Source organism: Arachis stenosperma, chromosome 4 (assembly GCF_014773155.1).
Source record: "Arachis stenosperma cultivar V10309 chromosome 4, arast.V10309.gnm1.PFL2, whole genome shotgun sequence".
In the NCBI taxonomy this organism is placed as follows: Eukaryota; Viridiplantae; Streptophyta; class Magnoliopsida; order Fabales; family Fabaceae; genus Arachis; species Arachis stenosperma.
In genome coordinates this window covers 74351948-74359942 of record NC_080380.1, presented here as the reverse complement: position 1 = coordinate 74359942, position 7995 = coordinate 74351948, and the positions used below count along the sequence as shown (strand labels likewise).

The window sequence follows — 7995 nt, the reverse complement described above, 5'->3', positions numbered from 1 at the left end:
GGTTCGTTTTGGAGTTAGTCACAGGGTAGCTACTCCATATCACCCACAGACTAATGGGCAAGCTGAAGTCTCAAATAGAGAACTTAAAAGAATCCTGGAACGGACTGTAATTAACCGTAGAAGGGATTGGGCAAGGAGCCTGGATGATGCTCTGTGGGCATACAGAACAGCATTCAAGACCCCTATAGGGACCTCTCCATACCAGCTTGTGTATGGAAAGGCATGTCACTTGCCAGTGGAACTGGAACACAAGGCCTACTGGGCAACCAGATTCCTGAACCTTGATGCCAAGTTAGCTGGAGAAAAACGTTTACTCCAGCTAAATGAGCTAGAGGAATTTAGACTCAATGCTTTCGAGAATGCAAAAATTTACAAGGAGAAAGCAAAAAGATGGCATGATAAGAAATTGTCATTCAGAGTCTTTGAGCCGGGGCAGAAAGTTCTGCTATTTAATTCTAAGCTCAAATTATTCCCCGGGAAATTAAAATCCCGGTGGAGAGGTCCATATGTAATTACAAGTGTATCACCATATGGATACGTAGAGCTTCAGGATAATGACTCTAACAAAAAGTTCATTGTTAATTGACAGAGAATTAAACATTATCTTGAAAGTAACTTCGAGCAAGAATGCTCGAAACTGAGACTTGGTTAGAACTCAGTGGTAGTCCAGCTAAAGACAATAAAGAAGCGCTTGCTGGGAGGCAACCCAGCCATTTACAAAGTTTATTTACTAATTAAATAAATTTCATTTTTTTACAGGTATGTGTCCAAGTATCTTCAAAGGGTAAAAACAGCAATTGATTGAATTCACAGAGTTACCGGGAAATTTTGGAAGCTCACTGGCGTGAAAAAGCCAGTAAGAAACATTTTGGGCGTTGAACGCCCAAAAGAAGCACCCACTGGGCGTTCAACGCCAGTAAGGGTAGCCATCTGGGCGTTAAACGCCAGAAAGGAGCATCTTCTGGGCGTTGAACGCCAGAAAGAAGCACCTTCTGGGCGTTTAACGCCAGATTGTCAGCATCTTGGGCGTTCAGAAAAATGCCCAGTGACAAAGGACTTCCTGGCGTTCAACGCCAGAAAGAAGAAGAGAGAGAGTGGTGGGGTTGGTGGGGATCCTGTGGGGTCCACAGATCCCGAGGTGTCAAGGAAAAGTCATCCCTGCACCAAATGGCATCAAAATCCACATTTTGAGCCATTTCTGGCGTTAAACGCCGGGCTGGTGCCCATTCCTGGCGTTTAACGCCAGGTTGTTGCCCTTTACTGGCGTTTAACGCCAGTCTGGTGCCCTTTTCTGGCGTTAAACGCCCAGAAAGGTGCCAGACTGGGCGTTAAACGCCCAACTGCTAGGCTGACTGGCGTTTGAACGCCAGCAGCATCTTCCTCCAGGGTGTGCTGTTTTTCTTCCTGTTTTTCATTTTGTTTTTGCTTTTTTCATTGTTTTTGTGACTTCTTATGATCATCAACCTACAAAAAAGATAAAATAACAAAGAAAATAATTAATTATAAAACATTGGGTTGCCTCCCAACAAGCGCTTCTTTAGTGTCATTAGCTTGACAGAGGACTCCCATGGAGCCTCAGAAACACTCAGAACCTTGTTGAAACCTCCCAACACCAAACTTAGAGTTTGAATGTGGGGTTTCAACACCAAACTTAGATTTTGGTTGTGGCCTCCCAACACCAAACTTAGAGTTTGACTGTGGGGGCTCTGCTTGGCTCTGTTTTGAGAGAAGCTCTTCATGCTTCTTCTCCATGATGATAGAGGGATATCCTTGGGCCTTAAACACCATGGATTCTTCATTCACTTGAATGATCAACTCTCCTCTATCAACATCAATCACAGCCTTTGCTGTGGCTAGGAATGGTCTGCCAAGGATGATGGATTCATCCATGCACTTCCCAGTCTCTAGGACTATGAAATCAGTAGGAATGTAATGGTTTTCAACCTTAACCAGAACATCCTCTACAAGTCCATGGGCTTGTTTTCTTGAGTTGTCTGCCATTTCTAGTGAGATTTTTGCAGCTTGCACCTCAAAGATCCCTAATTTCTCCATTACAGAGAGGGGCATGAGGTTTACACTTGACCCTAAGTCACACAAGGCCTTCTTGAAGGTCATGGTGCCTATGGTACAAGGTATAGAAAACTTCCCAGGATCCTGCCTCTTTTGAGGCAGTTTCTGCCTAGACAGGTCATCCAGTTCTTTGGTGAGCAAGGGAGGTTCATCTTCCCAAGTCTCATTTCCAAATAACTTGTCATTTAGCTTCATGATTGCTCCAAGGTATTTAGCAACTTGCTCTTCAGTGACATACTCATCCTCTTCAGAGGAAGAATACTCATCAGAGCTCATGAAAGGCAGTAGCAAGTCCAAGGGAATCTCTATGGTCTCAGTCTGAGCCTCAGATTCCCAAGGTTCCTCATTGGGGAACTCATTAGAGGCCAGTGGACGTCCAGTGAGGCCTTCCTCAGTGGCGTTCACTGCCTCTTCTTCCTCCCAGAATTCGGCCATGTTTATGGCTTTGCACTCTCCTTTTGGATTTTCTTCAGTGTTACTTGGGAGAGTGCTTGGAGGAAGTTCAGTAATTTTCTTGCTCAGCTGACCCACTTGTCCTTCCAAATTCCTAATGGAAGATCTAGTTTCAGTCATGAAACTTTGAGTGGTTTTGATCAGATCAGAGACCATGGTTGCTAAGTCAGAATTATTCTGCTTAGAGCTCTCTGTCTGTTGCTGAGAAGATGATGGAAAAGGCTTGCCATTGTTAAACCTGTTTCTTCCACCATTGTTATTGAAACCTTGTTGAGGTCTCTCGTGATTCTTCCATGAAAGATTTGGGTGATTTCTCCATGAAGAATTATAGGTGTTACCATAGGGTTCTCCTAGGTAATTTACCTCTTCCATGGAAGGGTTCTCAGGATCATAAGCTTCTTCCTCAGATGAAGCTTCCTTAGTACTGTTTGGTGCATTTTGCATTCCAGACAGACTTTGAGAAATCAAATTGACTTGTTGAGTCAATATTTTATTCTGGGCCAAAATGGCATTCAGAGTGTCAATATCAAGAACTCCTTTCTTCTGACTAGTCCCATTGTTCACAGGATTTCTTTCAGAAGTGTACATGAATTGGTTATTTGCAACCATTTCAATCAGTTCTTGAGCTTCAGTAGGCGTCTTCTTCAGATGAAGAGATCCTCCTGCAGAGCTATCCAAGGACATCTTAGATAGTTCAGAGAGACCATCATAGAAAATACCTATGATGCTCCATTCAGAAAGCATGTCAGAAGGACATTTTCTGATTAATTGTTTGTATCTTTCCCAAGCTTCATAGAGGGATTCTCCATCCTTTTGTCTAAAGGTTTGGACTTCCACTCTAAGCTTACTCCATCTTTGTGGTGGAAAGAATTTTGCCAAGAAGGCATTGACTAGCTTTTCCCATGAGTCCAGGCTTTCTTTAGGTTGAGAGTCCAACCATATTCTAGCTCTGTCTCTTACGGCAAAAGGGAATAGCATCAGTCTATAGACTTCAGGGTCAACCCCATTAGTCTTGACTGTGTCACAGATTTGCAAGAATTCAGCTGAAAACTGATGAGGATCTTCCATTGGAAGTCCATGGAACTTGCAATTCTGTTGCATTAGAGAAACTAATTGAGGCTTAAGCTCAAAGTTGTTTGCTCCAATGGCAGGGATAGAGATGCTTCTCCCATAAAAATCAGGAGTAGGTGCAGTAAAGTCACCCAGCACCTTCCTTGCATTGTTTGCATTGTTGTTGTTTTCGGCTGCCATGTGTTCTTCTTCTTTGAAGAATTCGGTCAGGTCCTCTAAAGAGAGTTGTGTTTTGGCTTCTCTTAGCTTTCTCTTCAAGGTCCTTTCAGGTTCAGGGTCAGCTTTAACAAGAATGCCTTGTCTTTGTTCCTGCTCATATGAAAGAGAAGAGAACAAGAAAATATGGAATCCTCTATGTCACAGTATAGAGATTCCTTGAGGTGTCAGAGGAAAAGAAAAATGGAAGACAGAGGTAGAAAATTCGAACTTATCAAAGAAGATGGAGTTCGAATTTTGCATTAAGGGATAGTGTTAGTCCAAAAATAGAAGGATGTGAGAAGAAGGGAAGTAATTTTCGAAAATTAAGTGAAAGATTTTGAAAATGTTTTTGAAAAACATTACTTAATTTTCGAAAATGAAAGTGGGAAAGAAATAAAATGATTTTTGAAAAAGATTTTGAAATTAGAACTCAAAAAGATTTGATTGAAAATTATTTGAAAAGATGTGGTTAAGAAGATATGATTGGTTTTAAAAAGATGTAATTGAAAAGATATGATTTGAAAACAATTTTAAAAGATATGATTTGAAAACAATTTGAAAAGATATGATTTTAAAAATTAATGACTTGCCTAACAAGAAAAGATATGATTCAAGCATAAAACCTTCCTTAACAGAAAAGGCAAAAAATGTTCAATCAAATCATTAATTGTTAGTAAGTATCTTTGAAAAAGGAAAGAAATTGATTTTGAAAACATTTGATTGAAAAGATATGATTTGAAAAAGATTTGATTTTGAAAAACTTGAAAAAAATTGATTTGAAAACAAAATCTTCCCCCTAGCACCATCCTGGCGTTAAACGCCCAGAATGTGCACATTCTGGCGTTTAACGCCCAAACTACTACCCTTTTGGGCGTTAAACGCCCAACCAGGTACCCTGGCTGGCGTTTAAACGCCAGTCTGCCTTCTTCACTGGGCATTTTTGAATGCTCAGCTTTTTCTGTATAATTCCTCTGCAGCATGTTTGAATCTTCAATTCTTTGTATCATTGACTTGAAAGGACACAAATTAAAAATATTTTTGGATTTTTTGATAATCAAAATGCAAAAGGAATCAATTAACAATGCATGCAAGACACCAAACTTAGCAGTTTGTGTACTACTGACACTAACAACATGAAAATGCATATGAGACACACAAAATACTTCAAGTCAATAGAATTCAAAGATCAAAACAAAGAAAATATGCATGGATTCGAAAAATATAACAAAAACATGCATTTGACACTAAACTTAAGATGAGACTCTAGACTCAAACAAGAAATATTTTTGGGATTTTATGGTTTTGCAAATTTTTTTGTATTTTTCGAAAATTAAGTGAAAAAAAGTATCAAAATTCTTAATGAGAATTCCAGGAATCAGTGCAATGCTAGTCTAAGGCTCCGGTCCAGGAATTAGACATGGCTTCACAGCCAGCCAAGCTTTCAAAGAAAGCTTCGGTCCAAAACACTAGACATGACCAAGGTCAGCCAAGCCTTAGCAAATCACTGCTCCAACAGCAAGATTGATACGAAATCAACAAGCTCTTGTGGTGATAAGTTGAAACCTCGGTCCAATCAGATTAGACATGGCTTCTCAGCCAGCCAGATTTCAACAAATCATCATGAAACTCTAGAATTCACCTTCAGAATTTCGAAAAAAAATACCTAATCTAAGCAACAAGATGAACCGTCAGTTGTCCAGCCTAAACAATCCCGGGCAATAACACCAAAAATTTGATGTTGTTGCCGGATCTTGGCTCTGATGTTACCAAAGCTTGCTCAAAACATGAACAATCCCCGGCAACGGCGCCAAAAACTTGGTCGGCGAAATTGTGAACTATACTTTTTCACAACTCTCATAATCCCTGGTAATGGCTCCAAAAACTTGGTGCGCTTAATACCATGGCATTACACAACTTCGCACAACTAACCAGCAAGTGCACTGGGTCGTCCAAGTAATAAAACCTTACGTGAGTAAGGGTCGATCCCACGGAGATTGTTAGTAATGAAGCAAGCTATGGTCATCTTGTAAATCTTAGTCAGGCAAACTCAGATATATATGGTGATGAACGAAAATAACATAGAAGATAAAGATAGTGATACTTATGTATATCATTGGTGTATGAGCTTCAGACAAGTGTATGAAGATGCCTTCCCTTCCGTCTCTCTGCTTTCCTACAGCCTTCATCCAATCCTTTCTTACTCCCTTCCATGGCAAGCTCGTATAGGGTCTCACTGTTGTCAGCAGCTACCTCCCATCCTCTCAGTGAAAGCGATTGCATATGTCCTGTCACGGCATAGCGGAATTCATCTGTCGGTTCTCAATCAGGCGCGGAATAGAATCCAGTGATTCTTTTGCGTTATCACTAACGCCCCCGCCCTCAGGTTTGAAGCACGTCACAGTCATTCAGTCATTGAATCCTACTCAGAACACCACAGACAAGGTTAGACCTTCCGGATTCTTGAATGCTGCCATCAGGTCCTGCCTATACCACGAAGACTCCGAAGAATCCAAGAGATATTCACTAAGCCTCGAATGCTTGTAGAACAAGAATGGTTGTCAATCACCTTGTTCATAGGTGAGAGTGGTGATGGGCGTCAATCATCACCATCATCATGTTGAAGAACAAGTGATATCTTGGTAAAAGAACAAGCGGAATTGAATGGAAGAACAATAGTAATTGCATTAATACTCGAGGTACAGCAGAGCTCCACACCCTTAATCTATGGTGTGTAGAAACTCCACCGTTGAAAATACATAAGAACAGGGTCTAGGCATGGCCGAATGGCCAGCCTCCCAAAGATCTAAGATAGCATAAAACAAAGATAGCTACCAAAGTCTCGATACAAATACAATAGTAAAAGGTCCTACTTATAGATAACTAGTAGCCTAGGTGTACAAAGATGAGTAAATGACATAAAAATCCACTTCCGGGCCCACTTGGTGTGTGCTTGGGCTGAGCAATCAAGGAAATTCGTGTAGAGAACTTTTCTGGAGTTAAACGCCAGCTCCCATGCCAGTTTGGGCGTTTAACTCCAACTTTATTCCTGTTCCGGCGTTTAACGCTGGAATTCCTGAGGCCGGATTGCTTTGCGGGTTTGGGCCATCAAATCTTGGACAAAGTATGGACTATTATATATTGCTGGAAAGCCCTGGATGTCTACTTTCCAACGCCGTTGAGAGCGCGCCAATTGGGCTTCTGTAGCTCCAGAAAATCCACTTCGAGTGCAGGGAGGTCAGAATCCAACAGCATCTGCAGTCCTTTTTGGTCTCTGAATCAGATTTTTGCTCAGGTCCCTCAATTTCAGCCAGAAAATACCTGAAATCACAGAAAAACACACAGACTCATAGTAAAGTCCAGAAAAGTGAATTTTAAATAAAAACTAATAAAAATGTACTAAAATCTAACTAAAAGATATCAAAAACATACTAAAAACAATGCCAAAAGTATACAAATTATCCGCTCATCACGCGTGTTCTAGCGGGCTTGTTTCCTCTGGGTTCCTCTCTTGCAGTGTGGTTCTAGACCTCAGGGTAATGGCATTGATGCCACCCTTGGGGTTGGGTAATGGTTGAGAGGGGAGTCCATCAGAGCTCGAAGACTGGTTGTTAGAGTTATTCAGTGATCCAATTTGTGAGACAAGGGCTTGCAAGGTAGAGCTCAGACCATTTAGAGTAGAAGTAAGGTTATTTTCCATGGCCTGTTGTCTCCGATCAATAGATTGTAGTAAATCATCATTAGAAGATGAAGAGGGATAAGTGATCTGAGGGGTCTGTTGAGATGCTTGAGGCTGCCTTAGATGAGGTGCTCTGTAGGCCTGATTCTGATTCTGCTGCCTGAAGTTGTTATTGTTATTCACCTCTGGTTTCCATTATTATCTCTGCCTCTTCTGTTATGATTGTCCCTCCATCCCTGGTTAAAATTATCTCTCCAAACCTTGGTTAGAATTATCTTGCCATCCATGGTTGTGGCTGCCACCTTGATTGTACCCTTGATTGGGGCGGTCATAAAAGTTATGAGTGGCTGCTACAGTGTTGTCTTCCTGTTGGAGTTGCAGACATTCATCAGTAGTGACTGTAATCGGCACAAATCCCGCATACTCTTTGTGGAACCAACTGTTGGCTTTGCTGTGGCGGAGAAGGTTGAGCTTGTTGTGGACTCAACTGCATCTGCTTCAGTAGGTTGGTCATTTTACATATGCTC

At 41.3% G+C, this 7995-nt stretch overlaps 1 non-coding gene across 1 annotated transcript; it reads left to right on the top strand.

Annotated features, from left to right (window-relative positions):
- Window positions 1-3261: 3261 nt before the first annotated feature.
- On the top strand, window positions 3262-3369 carry LOC130978608 (small nucleolar RNA R71). The gene has a single exon (XR_009086230.1). It is a non-coding gene; the product is annotated as a small nucleolar RNA R71 (small nucleolar RNA).
- The last annotated feature ends 4626 nt before the right edge of the window (window positions 3370-7995 follow it).